Source organism: Myotis davidii, unplaced genomic scaffold (genome assembly GCF_000327345.1).
Source record: "Myotis davidii unplaced genomic scaffold, ASM32734v1 scaffold75, whole genome shotgun sequence".
NCBI lineage: Eukaryota > Metazoa > Chordata > Mammalia > Chiroptera > Vespertilionidae > Myotis > Myotis davidii.
In genome coordinates, this window is record NW_006286977.1 from 1,757,911 (window position 1) to 1,776,579 (window position 18,669).

Below are 18,669 nucleotides of genomic sequence, written 5' to 3' on the forward strand. Positions count from 1 at the left end.
TCAGAACATATAACTCTCAAAAAGGAAGGCCATTTAGCTATTCAGCCTACTGTCACTAAAGTTCACTGTTTTTCCTGTTATATGGAGAAGAACGGGCCCAGGAAATGAGAGTGTTGGTTGTCACCATGATGTGGACGTGAAGGCAAAGGTAACAATCATACCCAAACTCTAACTGGTAGGTTGTATATTTCCAAAGAGTAATGCAGCCTGGAAGAAATGCATGTACATTTCTTTTTCATCTTCTTTACAAAAAGATTCTCTCAGCTGCTGAATTTAAACAGCAAATATCAGATTTCGTCACTTATACAATTATAACTTGCCATGGTCTTCTGGTTTATTTTGGACAATTTTATTGATACCAAATGAATATAACAGCTTGTTCTGGAACACTTATTTCTTTTTATTTTGCTATTCGCTGAGTTACTTCATTTATTTCCTCGACACAAAGTGACAACGAGCTTTTGCAGTGGTTCTCAACCTTCCTAATGCTGCGACCCTTTAATACAGTTCCTCATGTTGTGGCGACCCCCAACCATAAAATTATTTTCGTTGCTACTTCATAACTGTAATGTGCTACTGTTATGAATCGTAATGTAAATATCTGATATGCAGGATGTATTTTCAGGGGTCGCGACCCACAGGTTGAAAACCGCTGTATAAGCTACCCTTCTGCTGTGTGCTGTGACTGGAAGTTACTCAGCTGAGAGGGCGGCAATACGTGACTGACTCGGAAGTGCTGCAGGAAGGACCTTGGTCTTCTAGCAGCAACGAGAGCCTCGGCTCGGGAGCCACCGGCTAGCCTCGCCATCCTGCTTCCAAAAGTCTGTTCCAATCGCCAGAACTTATTCTAGTCAATGAAAATTGTAAACTTTGAGGAGAAATGTTTCCTACTACTCACCCACTCCCCTTCAGTGTGCCCGTATGTAAAGATGCTGTGCATAAAATGTTGTAACCGATCAAAGTATCCACCTATAGGCAAATAGTTAAAGTAATGAAGAAATAAGTCTTAAAGAACTAAGCAGGTCTAAGTTTTTAAACCCAATTCACCTGGCACCAGGCCTGTGCGCTTCAATCTCCCAACACTTATAAAATGCTCCAAAAACATCACTGGTAGTACCCCAGTTGAGACCCCAGCCCCAGCCAACACCTGGATTGTAGCCTGTGAGACTCTGAACAGAGGACCCAGCTAACTTGTGCCTGACATCCTGACCCACAAAAACAGTGGCACATAAATGGGAGGCAGCACCCAGGTGTTGAGTAAGTCACTAGGTTTGCATGGAAATTGTCGGGCAGCCATTAGAAATGGACGCACTGCTCATGACTGCCACTTCAGAGCTCTCTGTGCCAAGCGTGGTAACATCCCGATTTTACACATAGAGACACTGAGGCCTACAGAGTCACGGTTGCCCATGACTAGTTAGCAGTGGTGGCAAAATCTAAATCCAGCTGATCCGCCCAGGGCCGGCTCTCAGCCACACAGGCTTGCAATCGTTTTAAATATAGATGAAAACATCAGCCTGAAAATCTCTGTAGGAACACGTCTCCATGTTGGTAATCTGGGCAGTGAGATAAGAGATGGTGTTTTGCTTCTGTCCTTTTTCCACATTTTCTGCTTTCTTTTACAGCAGCGGTTCTCAACCTGTGGGTCGCGACCCTTTTGGGGTCGAACGACGCCTTCACAGGGGTCGCCTAAGACCATCAGAACACACATATATAATTACATATTGTTTTGTGATTAATCACTATGCTTGAATTATGTTCAATTTGTAACAGTGAAACTGGGGGTCACCACAACATGAGGGTTGTGGCCTTAGGAAGGTTGAGAACCACTGTTTTACAGTGAGTATTATTTCTTACCAACCAGGGAAAGAATGATAAAAAGAACTTGGCGTCCATGATGACAATCTCTGAGCAGTGGGGTTGCAGGCCACTCTGTTTATTATTTTTTAAATATTATTTCAATTCTCTATAATAGGGGTAGGGAAGCTTTTTTTCTGCCAAGGGCCACTTGGATATTCATAACATCATTCATGAGCCAAACAAAATTACCATCTTTAAAAGTTAGTCTGCTATATTTGGTCAAACATTTAATTAACTCACCCCTAATGCCTTGGCAGGGCCAGACCAAATGATTTCTTGAGCCTCAGACAGCCGCAGGCCAGTCATTCCCCACCCCTGCTCTGTAACAACATCAACTGTCCACACGAAACATGTGGCTGGTGGGATTCAGAGAGTGAAAGCAAAGGAGAAAAAGTGACAGAGCTGGGGGCCTGTCCCCAGACACTGAACTTGAACAAAAATAAGACCTTGTTCTAAGAAAAGCGAATTTGCTGGCAAACTTGAAATATGGCTTCAGATCTTCCAGAAGAGGTAGCTGTCTCACTCTCCCAGCAACTGGGCTTTTATTAAAACTAGGGGCCCAGTGCACAAATTCATGCACCTTGAAAGGAACTGTGGGCCACAAGGCTGCAGTGGGCACAGGGGTGGATCTCGGCCCATCCTCCACGCCCCTGCTCGGCCCTTCCCACCACACTCCCCGCCCACCCCACCTGGTCCCCGGTCTGCTGGCAACCCCACTCCTGCCGCTGCCACTCCTACACACTGACAGTGCCAGTCCAACTCGCACCCACTGCTAGCGCTGGCCCCAATTGCCCCTCAGGAGCAGGGAGAGGTGGAGAAGCCCTCAGGGGTGATGGGCAGGCAGCCACCACTCACACCTGCTGATGGCACCGAGTGCAGGACCAGCGCTGAGTGCCAGCAGCAGGTGCGAGCAGTGGCTCCGGCGCCAGCAGCTGGTGCAAGCACCAGGTGAGACTGCGGTGTGCAGGAGCAAAGAATTTTTAGTAACCACCAGAGGCTCGCCCCAATGATAGCCACCGGCGCCCCACCTTGGTCTGGTGCCCCTACCCACCTGCTCCACCATCCCGTGGCGGCTAACGCCCACCATGTTTTGCACTCTGCTACCTGCTGCCAATGCCCACCATGTTCCTCATGCCTCCTGGTGGTCAGCGCACACATCATATTGACCGGTTGTTCGGTTGTTCAGTTGTTTGGTTGTTCCGCCGTTTGGTCTATTTGCATATTAGGGTTTTATATATATAGACTAGTGGCCCGGTGCACAAACTTCATGCTCGGGGGAGTGGGGGTGTCCTCAGCCCAGCCAGCACCCTCTCTAATCTGGGACCCCTCGGGGGATGTCCAACTGTCGGTTTAGGCCCGATCCCACAGGTCTAAACCAGCAGTTGGACATCCCTCTTGTAATCCAGGACCACTGGTTCCTAACCGCTCACCTGCCTGCCTGCCTGATCACCCCTAACCACTCTGCCTGCCGGCCTTCTCGACCCCAAATGCCCCCCTTGCCAGCCTGCTTGCCCCCAACACTCCCCCCTGACAGCCTGCTCGCTCCCAACTGCCCCCCCCCAACAGCCTGATCACCCCCAACTGCCCTCCCGTCCTGGCCTGATCGCCCCTAACTGCTTCTGCCTCAGCCCTGCTACCATGGCTTTGTCCAAAAGGATGTCTGGAAGGTCTCCCGGTCTAATTAGCATATTACCCTTTTATTATTATACATTTGCAGTGTCTTCTGCAAATGTTGTCACCTGAAATTTTGCTGTTTTAATTGGTAGCTATTCCTGTGGGCTCCTGCTTGGAGAACAAAAGCTGCTAAGAAATGAGGGCTCCAGGCAACTTTCCCTCCACATAAGGAAAGGGAAGGGAAGGTGTGCTCACCAGCCCCTGTGAGCACGCTGTGCAGAGAGCACACATTTGGATTTAGCACTAACCACTGACTATGAGCGCTCAGTGTGCACCCAGCTCTTTGCAAGGCCCTGTCTGAGGAGTCTCTCATTCTATCCCCCACACCTATATGAGGTGAGTCCTAGCATTGTTCCCATTTTACAGATGAGGAAGTGAAGATTTAAGGAGATCAACTAATAATAATAATAATAGCATATTTCATTAAATCTAAGACATTCTATAATTTGATGGGCCATTAAGAAAAAAATACAGCCAGCTATCATCATAAGATAGTACAGACTGTAAGATGAACCCTGATTCTAGAGCCATTAAAATGTGCATCTAGCCCTAGCTGGTTTGGCTCGGTGGATAGAGCACCAGCCTGGGGACTAAAGGTTCCCGGATTTGATTCTGGTCAAGGGCACATGCCTGGATTACAGGCTCGATCCCCACTGGGGGGCATGCAGGAGGCAGCCTATCAATGATTCTCTCTCATCATTGATATTTCTATCTCTCTCTCCCTCTCCCTTCCTCTCTGAAATCAAGAAAAAAAATGTTTTTTTTTTAAATGTGCATCTAATAAACCCACGCTAAAAACAATCCGGTATCCTGGGTTGGATCCTAGAACAGAAAAAAAGTACATGCATGGAAAAACTGGTGAAACCCAAAATTTTATAGAATTGTATAACTAAAATAGGTGGGTTTTGTTGTATGTAAATTATTCCTCAATAAGCCTGACTTTAGAAAAAAATGTCAGCCCCAAGTGAGATCCAGCTTATAATTATGTGTTATTTGGACCATAGAATTATTTTGGGAATAAATTAGAATTCATTATCATCGTTTAACAATCAGAATAATTCATCTAAAACTGTGTATATATACTTTTTGTGAAAACTCAGAGACTCTGGTAATACTGGGCTCCTCTTTCTCACATGGTGAATATCAGCCGATCTGGCTGGCAGTCCCCTGGAGATGAGTATGAGCTCTCCAGTTTGCCCCAGTCCGCACCACTCCTTATTGCCTACCTGCTTCTGAGCCTGCCTCATGCATTTAAGGACACCTGCCTGTGGGTATGTGACTTTTGTGACTCTTACTTTAATACAGATGCATGATGACTCCAGAAAAAGCAAAGCAAACAAACAAAGCCTGCGGCACAGACTGCTGGTTGCCTTTCCATTGCCGTCTCCTTCCTCCTCTCTAACAGAAACCCTAAATCGCTGAGGCCTGAAATGAGCTTGGTGAAAAGATCACTTTTTGGTGCTCCTTTGTAATATGTGTAGTCACTAACACATAAGCAGAAGTTAGGGAACATGGCACTCATGGCGTTTTTTCAGGGGCTGACTCAGCTGGGAGGTGGACCAATTGCCATCCCTTAATCCTCATCTCCCTGGCTGGAATGTGGGTATGATGGTGTTTGGGAGCCAGGGCCAAGTAACAGAGATTCTTCCCATTCCCCTGAACTACCGATGGGCTGATTTTCCAGTGTCATAAGCCAACCTGTTCCTTCTTTTGTTGGTTGGTTATTTTTTTTTCATTATTTTCTTCCAGTTTTATTGCGATATAATTGGCCTACAACACTGTATAAGCTTAAGCTGTACAATATAAGGACTTGACATGCATATATATTATGAAATTATTTCCACAATAAGTGTATCTAACATCCATTACCTCATTTAGCCACAAACTGCTCTTCCTTGCCATGAGAACTTTCAGGATCTGCTCTGTTAGTACCTTTCAAATATGCCACACAGCTGTGTTAACTACCATCGTCCTGCTGTACATTGCATCCCTGGACTAACTTATTTATAACTGAAGTCTGTACCCTTTGACCCGCTTCAGCCATTTCCCCCACCCCCACCCCCTGCCCTGGCAACCACCAATCTGATCTCTTGCTGTGAGTTTTCTTTTTCTAGATTCCACATCTAAGTGAGATCATACAGAATTTGTCTTTCTCTAACTTATTTCACTTAGCATAAGGACCTTCCAGTCCATCCATGTTGTCGCCTTCTTTCATTTGTTTAACCCAGTATGAGTTTACTTTCTGTCACTTGCAACCAAGAGTCTTGATTTGGTTGACTTTCTGCAGCTCAGCTAGACATGACCAGCTCATAGTATAGCTGGGTCAACATGTTCCCTGACACTTGCCCTCAGCGGGGCCTCAGCTCTGCATGCCGGGGGCAGGAGGAACCAGCTGTACACAGGAGGTCCTTCTCATAACCCCCAAAGAAGGCCACGGGCCAGTTTCTGCAGCATCGGAGCGGAGACTGCCACCAACGGGCCCAATTCCGCTTGAGGACATTCCTCCGTGGGCAGGAGCAGCAAACCTTCCAACAGCAGCCTCCCTCCTGTAAGAGGTCACCACGCAGACCTGCCTGGACAAGCTGCCACTCACTGAAACACTGGTCTTTTCAGGCCCTGAATAGGATTCCTTTATTCAGGCTTTTTAAGGAAGACGCGCCCTTTTCCTCTGGCTGCACTCGTACTTGAATTAAGTCCCTTGGCCAGCTGTGCAGATGGAGAAGGCAAAGGATTGTTCCTGTGACTTGGCCTAGCTCTTCTGGAGAGGGACCGAGAGATGACAACTGCTGTGCTCTGGAACAGCCCATAAATGACGTCCCTGGTCCACAGGGTCAGAGACCTGGAGCAGGTGCAGCGTGGTGGCCCGAGTCAATCCCAGCGCACGGTCTCTGTTCAGTCCGCAACGTCATTTTTAAGTCTTTATGTTTGAAGCCAGCATCCAAAAGACGTGAGATTTCACACAACAATCTATAGTCCTGCTCTCTAATAAAGCTCAAGCCTGGCAACATGCCCAGGTGGCAGCACCTGGCTCAAGCCTGGCGCGGTGGCCAGCCTCCCGGGGCAGACTGCCCCAGCTGCCACGACCCCTCCCCTGCCGCGTCGTCCTGCCTGGCCCAGGAGGAGTTTGGACCTGTGGTCCAGATCCGGCCGTTCACCCGCAGTGCACAAGGCTCAGTCATCTTCTCCCCTCTGTTCCTGAAACATGTCAAGTTCTCTGCCACCTCCAGAGCCTTTGCACGCACTCTCCTGCCTGGACCGCTCAAACCCCCTGCCCCCGCTCCACCCCCAGGCCTTTTATGGCCCAAACAGGTTTCTGCTTAAATGTCACTTCCTTAGAGTCACACTCTGCTCTTTTCTTCTTTCCTTTCTTTCTTTTGTTGTTTATGCTTTGGTCTTCTTTATTCCTTTCTCTCCCTTTTCTCTCTTCCTTCCTTTCTTTCCTTATTTTTTCTCCTCAGCATCATTATCAGAGGCGCTCAAAGTATACTTTTCCATTCATGTTAGCACACTAATGAAAGACTCAAACATCCCAGCCGCCCACCCACATTCATCTTTTCTAACTAATAAAACCAGCAAAATCCTTTTTTTATAAAGGGAAGTTCCCTTTGCAAAGAAATCATCAGCTGTTGTCTGAACCACTGCCAGCTTCCATAGGCTCCCAGAGCTTCACCCTCCCCAGGTCTGGGGTCAGCACCCCAGAGGAGGGGAGGCCTCCTGGAGATATCCAATGCCTGAGGTGAGTTAAAGGACATTCATATCTACAGTCACCTCCGTGCCGCGCCCCTTTCCAACACACACACACCCCTCTGTGTGTCGTCCTCTCTCTAAAAATAGTGTGTGGCTCCCAGCTGCTCTCCTGTCCTCACCTCAGGAGACGAGAAGACCCATGGAGCTAGCATGGGGGAGGGTGGCAGGGGAGAGGGGTGCCTAGAAGTGAGCAGGTGGGCAATGGGGGAACCCCCTTTTCAACAGAGCTGTTTGTTTCACTCTTAAGAAAGGGCAGGGTCACCTGGCAATCTGACCTCACACTGGTGGTGGAAGCAGCACCACCGCCCGCCCCCCACCCCCCAACGCACACACACTTTCCTGTCAATGAGGCAGAATAAATGTAAGAAGCTGTGTCCACATTGGAGCAGGCTTGCCCAGTCCACGGGGACTTCAACGTGCAGGTCTAATTCTCCAAATGCTGGCTCAGCTCCCTCCACGTGTCGCAGCCTGCCCACAATGATGGCGAACTCCAACCTTCTTCAGCTTTTCATTTAAGGGAGAAAAGAAAAGGCAAAAGCCGCCCCCAGCCCGACCAGCCTCCCCTTGCGCAGGCTCAGAGATGCATGTGCTCTGTGGAGAAGGGCGGTGGCCCTGGGCTGCGTTCTTCAGGGGCAGCCGGGAGCTCCGGGCTGGGTCCGCCATCAGCCCGTGGCTCAGCACACGCCAGGGTGACTCCCGGTGAGTCATCACCTTTGAAAGTTCAAAGAGGACGAATCCACCAGAATTCCCACAGCACGAACAGAGCCGCTGTGACAGCTGCTCAATGAGCACTGGGAATGCAGTGCCCTGGGTCTGGGGCCCTAAGCGGGGGTGGGCATGGCATGTCCATGTCACTTCCTTGGATCCCCCAATGACCTACCTCAGTGTAGTGGTTAAATAGTGTGTTTCCCCACTCCCCTACATTTATGTCCACCTGAGACCTCAGAATGTGGCCTTATCTGAACTAGGGTCTTTGTAGATATAGTAAAGATAAAAATAGAAATAAGATCATTCTGGATTAGTGGTGCTAAATCAAATGACGGTGTCCTTATAAGAGACAGAGGACACACAGAGGGGAAGGTCATGTGAAGATGGAGGCAGACTAGAGAGATGAGACCTCAAGCCAGGGAATGCCAGGGAAGTGGCAGGGCGGTTCTACCTCACATTCTCCAGAAGGAATCAACACTGCCCACACCTTAATTCTGGACTTCTGACCTCCAGGCCTATGAGAGAATAAGTTTCTATTGCTTCAAGCCACCCAGGTAGTGGTGACCTGGTATGGAGGCCATAGGACACTAAAACACTCGAGAACAAAAGAACATTACTCCATGTTTTTCTGTGGGGCAAAATATGCTCTTTGGGGACAGAGGATAGCCAGTAAAGTTAGAAGAAACAGTCTAATATAGTTATATTATCCTCATCATCATCGTTACCATCATTATCTCCATTATCACCATCATCATCATCTCTATTATCACCATCATCAACATCATCTCTATTATCACCATCACCAGCATCATCACCACCAGCATCACCAGCATCACCACCAGCATTATCACCATCACCATCATCACTAGCATTGCCGCCATCACCAGCATTACTGTCTTCACCACCATCATCACCATCACCAGCATCACCACCATCACCTTCATCACCACTACCACCACCATCACCAGCATCACCAGCATCATCATCACCACCGCCACCATCATCATCACAGGTATCATGTAGCAAGCACATATTACATGCTGTGTGCTAGGCACTGTATAGTCCTTCAACAATACTACAAGGTAGCTTTAATTGCTTCCATTTTTCAGACTAGGAAACTAAGACCTGAGAGGTGAAATAATTTGTGCTGGATTTCTGAGCTCAGACAGCCAAATTTGCCAGATACCAATAGAAATAAGATCATTCTGGATTGGGGAAGATCATTCCGGATTGGGGGTGCTAGCACCCCCAATCTGGAATGGTCTTATTTCTATTGATATCTGTATTGGTATCTGGCTAGTTCCTTACCTGGCTGATCCCACACAAGGGTGCCCACTTCATAGCATTCTTGTGGTGGGGTGAATGAAATGATGAATATAAAGCACTTGGTCATCAATAAATGATGCATGTGTTATTGTCATGCTTTTGCCCTGTCAGCTGCCAGAGGAGGAAGAGATGTCCTCTTTGTCTTCATCCCCAGCCACACTATCAACCCCCTGTCCACTCCTGGAAATCTCATGAGTGCAGGAACCAGGAGCTGTAAAGTCCCGTATGAAACCAGATCATTCCCAATTCTCTAGCTCATCCATTCATAAACCAGTGCCGACAGTGCACCATGGATACTTGACGTTCCTGTTGCAGGGGAGCAGAGCCCCCATCGCTCCTGTGGCTCATGGCCATGCGGGTCTCCCCACATGGATTAATAGACTTTAATTAGCTTGGATGCTGAACTGCTCCTGACTGTAACTGACACCAGGCTGATCCTGAACCCCAACCGCTCCTTTTCTATGACTGGCTTCTCTCAATAAACTTTGGTTCCATTCATAAAAATAAAAAAATAAAAATATCCCAGTGCCCACTGAGGCCCTCCAAAATAAATCCAAACAAGTCCCATACCTCTTAAAAACTATTAAGAACTTTCAGAAACTGACAACAGAGCATTAAATCAAGCATGGGTCCCTGAGTGGCTGTCCAGGTCACACACCCATGAAACCGGCCTGGCCCAAGGATTCTGCTGACCTTCATGGCTATCCACCCAGGCCCTTTGCTGTTGCTCCATGTATTTAGGGAACACCTGCTTTCCCCCTGTGACCCCCGCCCCGGGCTGGCGGTCTGTGCTGACCAGCGCCCCGACGCTAGCTGAAAACAAACCACCTGGCTTGGTTGAGAGCTAGGTCTCTGGCCCGGAGTCAAGCTGCGGGAGCTGGCATAAGGGCAGAACCATTGATGAGACCATAAACCCTCAGCAAGCCCGCCACACACCCCATTGAAAAATGTAAGTCAACACAGATCAGCCCTCTCTACACGGGCTTTCAAGCTGCAGCCTGCCCAATCCTGTACTTGATTTGGTCTGATTAACCTGATCCGACACACAGGGAGGAACGGTAGGCAAACCCCAACCCAACCCTGCCCCTCATGGGGCCACAGTAAACCTTCTATGAAAGCCGTATGAACAGGTAGCCAATATTGGTTCTGCAGTTTTACATAAACAAGGAGCATGGCTGTTAGGCAAGCAAATAGAAAGGCAGGGGGTTTAGGGCTCCCCATCAAAGCTCCCAGCCTTGGAAGACAGCAACAGAGAGTCAGGGAGCGGACCATTTGTACTACTATTAATAAGCTGCAATTTACTGAGTTCCTTCTATTTATCCAGGCTTTGGACTAAAGCAGGAGCAGGCAAACTTTCTCTGTAAACAGCCCAATAGTATGTTAGGCTTTGTGAGTCATGTGGTCTCCGTTGGAACTGCTCAATTCTGCCATTGTGTAGACAGTCTGCAGCCTACAGACAATATGTAAATTAGTGGGTGTGACTGTACTCCTTAGCACTTGATTGAGAAAAGTGGGTAGCCGGTGGATTTGTCTCATGGGATGCAGTTTGCCAAGCCTGGACTAAGTGATTTAGATACAACCTGCCCTTTAATCACCTGCCCAATGTGTGCTCCCACCCGCTCCTTGCCTCACTAACACTTACCCCTGTCTGCTCCAACAAGTCTACTTGTTCACTGCTGTAAACCCAGCACCTAGAGACATAGATACTCAATAGGATTGGTTGAATTAAGTATTTCATCCCCACTTGCAGATTTAAAAAACAGGTTGAGAGAGAGGAAGTAACTTGTCTCAGGTCACAAAGCTAGACAGTGACCTGGTTCTTCAAAGATTTTGCTCAGGGAATTTGTTTTGGTACAGGGATTAGAAAGGTAAATGTTTACAGAAGCCATACAGGTCATGGGAATGAATGATGGAGGAAGTAATGGGGAGTGGTGGAGACTGTGGCAAACTAGAGCATTACATTCTTTCTAAAGAGGTCGCTGTTCTTCAGCTCCAGCCAACTGTGGCCATGCACGAGTCCAGGGCCAGCAATGGCCAGACCTTCTGGTTTTCCTGGAGAAGCCAGGGATTCATGCTTTCATGTGAAATATTCCAATTCTTAAATTTTGGCAAGCATTTACTTTTCTTTTTTCCTAAACTCTGTGCTGGCCAAAGAAAGCATGCCATCACTTTGTGGCCTCTGGCTTAGAACTATTAAATACTTGAAAAGTTTTGTCCCTGACCCGTTCTTCAGTGGACCAGTTGGTCAAGCTGCACAACCAGCCTTTGGATCACTGAATGTGAAGAATTAGAAACTGGCAACAAGATCAAGCCATTTGTTCTAGAAAATTCTTCCTAATCTCTTAACATGTAAAGAAATCAGGACCAACTCATGTTCTGGGCATGGACACAGGTTTTCTCTTTTCATTTTTAGCATCCTCCTGAGAAGGCAGATAGGGCCCCTGAGAATGTGGAAACCCCTCAATTTCACTGTTTTGAAGATCAGGCCCACCCCCTACCTGGGCTAACACCACAAGAAGATACTGAACACTACCTATTTCTCCAAGTGAGAATACCTTCTCCTGGGTGGTGGACATAGTAGTTTATTTCTGCCTGATGCTCCTCCCTTACTCTGGTGACTCTTTTACCTTTGGGGAGCTGCCCCTCCCCCATGTGATTCTGATTGGGCTGTCAATCACACACTTCCCCATCATCATCTTTAGAGTGAGACCATAATCCAGGCCTGCCCAACCACAGTACTCCATCTCCCTGGCCATTCTGATTGGCCAACGCACATCACAGGATCCAGGCTGGACCAAGAGAGCTCTGCCCTGGGATTTACAGGCAGACCCTGAGAAATCCAAGCTCTCTAGTGCCTCTATGGTGGCCATGGGCAAGGCTGCTTTGTGTGTAAGTCTGCCTCTGTCAATGTCCATGACCCTCCCCACACTGCACAGGTGCATAAAGAAAGTCTGTCTGCAGAAGAATAGCAGCAAACAGAGAGAAGAACCAGGCAAAAAGAGAGTTCTTGAACCCATGAATTCACCTTTGTGCTCCCCAATTCTGTGAGCCAAACATTGTCTTTTGTACCTTTAACTAGTTTCGATTGGGGCTTTCTCCCAGAAACCAAAAACCTCTGCCTCCTAAGTGCCTCACTGGTGTTAAGCACCACCTACAGTATTTTTCCGTGTATAAGATGCCCCCACTTTTCCAACCCAAAATTAAGAAATCAGTATTTTAAACATTTTGCTGGGTTTTGCTTCTTAAGGCCTTTTTTGGCATCTTAAGGAGTTGTTCTTCCTGTTTTCTCCACTGTCTGATCAGACACTCAGTGGGAGGAAGTCCAAATTGTCTCTCTACAGCTCTAGGTCTATGCTCTTTTGCAGAGCTGATTGCATTCAGTTTGAATTCTGCAGAGTTAGACAATCGCTTACTGGTATTTATCTTTTTATTTTTTTACTTCTTTATGGGTTCAGAACGCTCCCTGTAGCATCTGCACACTCTCCACCTCCACCTCCACCTCCAATTATGGCATCAGCTGACCTCAGTAACAATAAGGCTTGTGATTAGAGGAAGCCTGTTTGACAAGGTATGACAAGGTATGCACCACCTCGGCTGACTTTCATGTATAAGATGCCCCTCGATTTTCAGTCTAATGATTTTAGAAAAATATACCATCTTACAGACAGAAAAATACAGTAACTCTAGCCACTCTCTGAGGGAGTTCAAGATCAGGAGTTCCCTCCACCCAGAGATCAGCCTCACAGGAGGAATGAAAGAGAGATGAGCTGCCTGGGTCCCGTTCAGGGTTTTAATACCAGTACTTCATAAATGTGTCGACCAAAGCACTCCTAACGGCAGAGAAAAAGGCAAACAAGTTAGCTGAGGATCTGGATGATTTGGCTGAAACAGGCTTGATTCTTTTTTTTTAAGTCCTGTGCTTTAACTTAAAAATCTATGAAGAAGTTCGCCATTCTATTTCATGATGTACTACTACTTACCTTAATTTTTCTGAAAAGGACTTCGAATCCGCTTAGAAAAACATGCCAGGTTTAAGCTGTGGCTACATGTCCCCCCTGCACATCACAGCTTGCTCCAGACATGACCCCTGGAGAAGCAGGCTAAAAGTTCTACTGGCTTTCAAGCCAAGAAGCAATGCCAGAGGGGACCCTAAGGATTATTCTCTGAAGCAATTCCGTTCTGGCCTACACTCGCATGCCTTGCTTAGCCTCCCACAGTTCACTGGCGCACGCTCCTATGGAGGCAGGCTGGTGACCATTATTCTTTGAGGAAAGGTCTCATCGTGCCAACCTAAGTTAGTATCCTAGGGATGTCAGCAGCCTGTGTGGCTGCCCATCTGGCCCAGCCACTAATCCAGCTCTGCCCCCCAACAGCCTGAGTGCCTCTACTTGAGGAGAATATGCACCTGTTCTCCCCTTCCCTCAAGTGTATGAACACAAAATTCCACCCAAATGGCATTCACTATAGGTGTCATCTACACGCATTGATACTATTCCACAAACCCTGTCTGGAAGTGCTAAAGATGCCAAGGAACTGAACACACTGGGTCTCCAATGAGATCCCAGGCTCCTGGGCCAATAGCGGCCCTGCTGGGAGATGCATGATGGACACAGGATGGATGTAGCGATGGGAGCCCAAAGGGAACCAAGGAGCCCTGCATCCCACTTGCTGAGTATTGTGTGTTTTGGAGACACAAGATTTGGACATGAATGGCACCTACTTGGAGGCAAGGGAGAAGGGCTCCCATTCTAGACTCACCAAAGTGCTCAGCACACAGAGGGACACAGGATCCTCCATCTGCACAGAAACACAGGAATGATTCACCACCTTCCATGTCACTTATTCAACAAAGCAGGAAGAAATTTACTAAGTACCTACTATGTGCCCAGCACTGTTGCAAACACCGGGAATATAAAGGAGAATAGGGCCAAGTCCCTGCACTCAGGGAAAATACTTGTTAGCACCAAATAACTATATACTGCCCACAACAATCTAACCCTCATGTAGGGCTCACCCTGCACCTGGCTCAGCTCTAAGTTCTTGTTAATCTTATCTTCATAATAACCACGCTTTATGATCATCTCCATTTTATAGTTGAGAAAATGAGGCTCAGCGAAGTCAAGAAACTTGCCTGAGGTCACAGAGCTGGTAAGTAAGTGGCAGAACCAGGTGATTGAACTTAGAATGTCCAGCTCTAGCGTCTGCCACTCATTAATACTCCTACTACGCTAGTTTTATTATTAATATGAATAATTTAAAGTTCATGAACTGCTGTCGAGTCCCAGGCACTATCCTAAGTGCCTTATGTATATTCAAACATGCACGGACCATCTGTTATTGCACAATCCTTTGAGAAAAGTTTATTATTTCCATTTCTTATTCAAGAAAACTGAGGCTTTCAAAGGACAGGGACTTGCCCAAATTCTCAGCGCTGGTAAGAGGCAAGAGTAAGACTGAAGCCCAGGTCTTCAAGACCCACGCACTTGGCTGTTTAAGCATGCGCTCTACTGCCTTCCCAGGATAGCATTCTGGTGATCTGGAATGTTTAAACAGACCCGATGAATATTTAAACAAACCATCCATACTAAAGTTTGGGTTGTTGCCTCTCAATTACTGCATCTCTCTGCTCTTCCCTCCCGGAAACGGATCTTTTATTTGCTTGCCTGGAGGGCCACTAAAATGAAGATCAACACAGCTCAGAAAGCAAATATCAATTTTCACTTTTGGAAAACAACCTGATATTGCCTCCAGCATAAGGCGGTGCCTTTTGCTCTCAACTGGAAAGAGGAAAAGAAAGAAAAAAGAAAGCACTTTATAAGTGACTACTCATGCTTCCTCAGCAAAGCGTGCTCTCCTTCCCTCCGGCGCTGAGCCCAGAAGCTGGGCCCGAGTCCTCCCAGGGCTGTTTGCCTCACAGGTTGTTAAGCCTGAGGGTGAAGGCAGCTGCTAAACAAGCCCTCAGTCCCTTTGGGGAGGGAGGGCGGGGGACACACCTTCCTTAACCCCATGGAGGCCAGGATGACGCCCACAGTCCCACCCTCTGCAAGCCCTAATGACCCAATGACAATGCTCCTTGGCCACGAGTGGGCTCCCTAGGTCACAAGGCGGGACACAGAATCAGATGACATCATAGCTGGCAGGGGGGAAAACTTTCATGGGGCCTAGAGACATTCTGGCACGACAGATCACACAGGTCTTTCTTCCGGGAGCGCCTTGCCTCCACCCGCCCGCCCCTTCCCCTGGCTAGCTCCTGTCCATCCTCCAGATCTCAGCACCTTGCTCTCTGCCTGCGGCCCTTTCCCCAGAGTCTCCATAGCTGGTTCCTTCCCATCATTCAGGGCTCCACAGAGAGGCCCCCTGATCCCACCGGAAGTAATCCTCTCTGCCCCTTACCCTGCTTTCTTGTCTTTTTAGCACTTATCCCTGGGTAAAGTGGTCTTGCCTCTCAGGTCTGCCTCTTCTCGCCAAGTCAGCCTGCGAAGGGCCTCTCGTTCCTCTCCAAGTCCAGGGAACTTGCCCCCTGGAAAAGTCCATTGTACTCTGCTTCCCTTTCATCTAAAAACCCCATGAAAAATAAAATAAACCCAAGAAGATAGGTGACTCCAGGCTCGCTGAAGTCAACTCACTTGTGGAAGAATCCAGGGGGTAGAAAATAAAAAAGAATAAAAAGTCCTATGTGGGCCAAGCAAAACCCAGCAGACCGGAAACCAGGAGGCTCTGTCTGCCTCAGGCCCCCACTCACACCCGAACCCTCAACTCTGCAAACCTTCTCAAACCCCAGATCTGAAGAGAGGCAGTGAAGGGCAGTGGTCAGGAAGCTTTGGAGAAAGAGACACAGGCCTGAGGGCCGGCTCCACTGCCAGCACACAGCGTGCCTGGAGGCAGCACCTACCCCTGTGCCGCAGCTTCCTCTCCTGTAAGAGGAGCCTGTGGAAGGTTGGTAGGTGAAAGACAACACACTGAGCCCAGCGCCCAGCACATAGCAGGTGCTCAATAAACCGCAGTATGGACAACAGTGATTAAAATCTCTGCCTCATAAGCCTTAGGGATCCTGCCCCCAAAGACTTTCTCTGCCTCCACCCTGCCTTTGGCTCTGCTTTCATGAGAAACTGAATTCTACTGTGTCTGGTTGCAGCCTGTAAACTGCTCCAGGTCTAGTTAAGAGCTACAATTTGTAAGAAGTACAATTTGCTACTGGAGTTGGGAATTGGGCTTTTATTTATTTTTTTAATATATTTTATTGATTTTTTACAGAGAGGAAGGGAAAGGGATAGAGAGTTAGAAGCATCGATGAGAGAGAAACATCGATCAGCTGCCTCCTGCACACCTTCTACTGGGAATGTGCCCGAAACCAAAGTACATGCCCTTGACCAGAATCGAACCCGAGAACCTTCAGTCCACAGGCCGACGCTCTATCCACTGAGCCAAACCAGTCAGGGCTGGGCTTTTATTTTTATGAGTTTTTCCCCTTTCTTTTTTCCTTCTTCTTTTTAAAAAAATAAGTACTTGTATTTTCTTAGAAGAAAGAATTCATGTTTTGCCAAGGAGCAAATAAAAAACCCGTCTGACCTCCAAACTGTAGTAGTTAAGGTTGTCCCCCGAGCCCAGGAGAAAGGTGTGGGCTGGAACGTGGTGTGACACTGGATTAGAGATGCAGGCTGTAGGGGCAGAGAACACAGGTCAAGTTGCAGGTGCCCGAGACCCCCTCAGGTCCTTCACTCCTAAGGACCCCTCTGGCCCACATGGGGAGGTGGGTACAGTCTGCCTGCCAGGAGCCTGTCATCCTGCTGGGGATTCTATAGGCTGGCAGGTCCTCAGTGTGGCTTCCTAACTGCAGCAACCTCCAAGCCAGTCAGGAAACTTACTATCGCCCACCATGATTGGTTCAGGTAACTCAGACCGGAGCCAATCAGCACGTGGCATTCCCCTGGCCACAGGCATTGGGCAGGGGCAGTGCAATCAGTATGGAGCTCAGGGATTTCATTCCAAGGTTGGAGAGACTTCTTTCTCCCTCTCTCCCCTTCTTGCTGAAGATCACAGATTTAGTAAGAATAAAAAAGTTAGGCTTCTTTGCCCTGGCTAGTTTGGCTCAGTGGATAGAGTGTTGGCCTGCGGACTGAAGGGTCCCAGGTTCGATTCCAGTCAAGGGCATGTACCTTGGTTGTGGGCACATTCCCAGTAGGGGGTGTGCAGGAGGCAGCTGATCAATGTTTCTCTCTCATCGATGTTTCTAACTCTCTATCCCTCTCCCTTCCTCTCTGTAAAAAAAACAGTAAAATATATTTTTAAAAAAAGTTAGACTTCAGACCCAAGTCTATATAGCTCCAAAGCCCATATAAACTACTGCCCATCACACCACTGTCACAATTACACTTGGCACAGACATGCTTTGGGACTCAGAAAAGAAAGACACCCCCAAAATGATAGCAGTGATTGTATTAACTTGGTAGGATAATGGGTGATAGGTGTGGATCTGTTTTTCTATATAGTTTCAAAGAAATAGTCCGGCCACCAAAAAACACAGTTGAAAGTAACTGGAAACTTCACAAACTACTCTTGAAAATACCCAAGGGAGGGACAGTGTCTGAGCAATAATGAAAATCTTTGATATCCTTTTTACTATCTCTGTGCCTCTCAATATTCTCTCTTGAGCCCTAACCAGTTTGGCTCCGTGGATAGAGCATCAGCCTGCGGACCGAAGGGTCCCAGGTTCGATTCCAGTCAAGGGCATGTACCTTGGTTATGGGCATATCCTCAGTGGGGGGTGTGCAAGAGGCAGCGGATCTATGTTTCTCTCATCGATGTTCCTAACTCTCTGTCCCTCTCCCTTCCTCTCTGTAAAAAATCCAATAAAATATATTTTTTTTAAAATATTCTCTCTTGAGATTTCCCTGGATCTATTGGGAAGAAGCCATCTTTCCCTTAGGTTGTGGAAAAAACAGCTCTATGAGCCACTGAGGCCAACTCATATTCTAGAAAGCAGAAAAGAGACAGAAAACTTGAGAGAGTGAGAGAAGAAGAGCACTCAGGAGTGAGGAGCCAGAGCCAGGAGGGCTGGGAGAAACCTGGTGACATCACTTAAGCCCAGAGACTAGACGTGACTGAAGGCAGAAACACTTCTTGGACTTTCTTATTTACGTGACCCAATAAGCTACCATTTTTGAGCTGGGTTTTAGTAAAGAATCAAGAAAAGTAGAATAGCCCAATGGACAATCGCAGGATTTTCCTTAGCCATCTGTGATATAGAAACATGAATTTGCATGCTATTTGATATGTTATTATTTTTCTAGCTATATGTAAAATATGATTTAAACAGTTTTATAACAAAAACACCTTTTCTCTTTTTTAAGATAG